Source organism: Protobothrops mucrosquamatus, unplaced genomic scaffold (assembly GCF_001527695.2).
Source record: "Protobothrops mucrosquamatus isolate PMUCROS unplaced genomic scaffold, P.Mucros_1.0 scaffold3862, whole genome shotgun sequence".
NCBI lineage: Eukaryota > Metazoa > Chordata > Lepidosauria > Squamata > Viperidae > Protobothrops > Protobothrops mucrosquamatus.
The window spans coordinates 18,234-20,755 of NW_015389812.1; positions in this window are offsets into that span (position 1 = coordinate 18,234).

A 2,522-nucleotide genomic window follows, 5' to 3' on the forward strand; every position below is an offset into this window, starting at 1 on the left:
GGGTGTGGCCTATTGGGTGGGCATGGCCAGCTCTACATCGTTCGCGTCAAGGGTGCCTGTGGGGGCCAGGGCAGGAGTGGGACAGATCTGAGGGTCTCTGGCAGAAGGGGGTGGGACCAGGGCAAGTGCCAAGGCATGGTCCACTGGAGGAGCCTCATCATTCCTCTCAGGCCATGTGGGGGGGGGGCTGGACGGTGTTGCAGGCTGCCCAGAGCCCTGGGCAGCAGAGGTCAAACGCCCAGCCTGGCCCTTGCACACCCGTGGTACTAAGCCCAGCCCCACTTCCCCAAGGGGGCACCCAGCTGCACTTACCTCCTCCTCAAGGCTGCTGCTGCTGTGCTTGCTCTCCTTAGCCAGGTTGCTCATGATGGGTATGAGGGCAAAGTCAGAGGAAGGCCCATTCCCTCTCCATGGGAGGAGACCCAGGTTTGTATCCAAAGCTTCCTTAGCAATAGGATGGGAGACCCCCAGGATAGGTCAGGAGGAGGGGGCAAGGGGATGGTGAAAGGGCAGCAGGGCAGGACTAAGGCAGGACTTCCCTCAGACCTTCCCTTTTCTTCTTTCCTTCTTTCCTTCCTTCCTAAGTATAGAGTGGTGGGAAAATATTTGAGATGAGGGAGGGAGAAAAACAGGCAAGAAACGCAGCTGGGGAGGTGTCACCCTTCATGAGGAATGAAGAAATGCACCATCGCCTGGAAGTGGCCAGCACATGGCCCTCACCTACTTCACATATCTGGCTTGGTGGGCTCTGGGGGAGGGGATGCCATGAGCAGCATGAGAGTCAATGTTACCTGTGCAATGCTGCCCAGCCCCCAGCCTGCCTGGTCTCGGCAGGCAGTGGGGTGCTCTCCTCACAGCGCCGAGAGGCTGAGCCAGGTGGCGCGAATCTGAAAAGAAGTGCGATGCTGCCCAGCCCCCAGCCTGCCCGGTCTCAGAAGGCAGCGGGGCGCTCTCCTCACAGTGCCGAGAGGTTGAGCCGGGCGGTGTGAAGCTTGCCAGCTTTGCACCTTGCTGCCTGCTGAAACTGGGAGGCTGGGGGCTAGGCAGCATTGCACTTCTCATCAGTTTTGCGCCACCCAGCTCAGCTCTTGGTGCTGTGAGTAGAGCGCCCGTCTGCCTGCTGAAACCAGGCAGGCTGGGGGCTGGGCGGCATCGTGCTTCTTTTGGGATTTGTGCCGCCCGGCTAAGCCTCTCAGCACTGTGAAGAGAGCACCCCGCTGCCTGCTGAAACCCCTCCCCCGTAGCCCATCAAGCCAGATATGTGATGTAGGCGAGGGCCATTTGCTGGCCACTTCCAGGCGATGGTGCATTTCTTCATTCCTCACAAAGGGTGACACCTCCCCAGCATGCACCCAGGGGGCGGGGCCGATGTGGCAGGGGCTGGTTACTCGTTTCCAGACAGTTTTGTGGAGCTAAGACTGAATGCGTTTCAGCATAGATGGCCGCCACAAAATTGTACATTGGCCAGGGCCAAGGCAGCGGGGGCTGTTGTGTCCTGAGCCTGCAAAAGCAGGCTCGGGACGTTGCAAGAGTCCCGGGCATTTGCAAAAGCTGCCCGGGACCAGACTGAGTGGCGCCGGCCTTGCGCGCATGCGCAAGGCAGGAAAAGACCGCCTCGTGATTGGTTGGAGTTGCCCGGGGATCAGAAGGTATAAATAGAGGCCTGCGTGCCTCTGCTCGGGTTGTTTGTAAATTGGAAGCAGAGAATAAAGACTTGTTAGAAATGCTTCGTCTCAAGCGCTATTATTCTCCGGACTTAACACTGGCGACGAAGGTGGGATCCAGTCTATACAGCTAGGGAAGCTTGAAGACTCACCCAAAGAAGTCCGAAAGAGGAAAACGGCGTGGAAGTCAACGTTATCCTGCCAGTACGAAATCGCTGGAGGGTGCGTGCGGCTGAAGAAGACTCTGATCCTCGATCATGGCGAAAGTTGGGCGTTTAGCGGAATTCGACGTCTCTCACCCCGAGAGGTGGGAATCTTATGTTGAAAGAGTCGAGACTTACTTCCGCGTAAACCAGATAATGGAGGAAGGCTTAAAGGCTGCCACAATGTTGTGCGTTTGTGGGCAAGACGCCTTTGAGATCGCCGAGAACCTAATCGCCCCGGCCTCGCTGGAAACGGTGTCGTACTCCGATCTGAAGAAAGTTTTAAAGGAACACTTCCAGCCCAAGCAATCTGTCATGGCTTGGAGGCACACATTTCAACAGAGGGATCAGCGAGCTGGGGAATCAGCAAAAGAATACATTGCAGCTTTGAGAAGTGCTGCTAAACCGTGTGATTTCAAGGACTTAGAGGAAAGACTGCGTGATCGTTTTGTGTGCGGACTGAGGAACAGAGACTTACAGCAGAAGCTGTTCGCCATGGAAGATGTCTCTTTCCAAGATGCTCTGCGAGAGGTTACAGCAGAAGAAGCTGCAGGTGGGGCGGTCAAGAACATGCGGCCTAATCGAAGCGCTCCAGAGACCGCCACCATCCACAAGGAAGACGTGCGAGAGGATTCGGAAGAAGATCCTGAAGAAG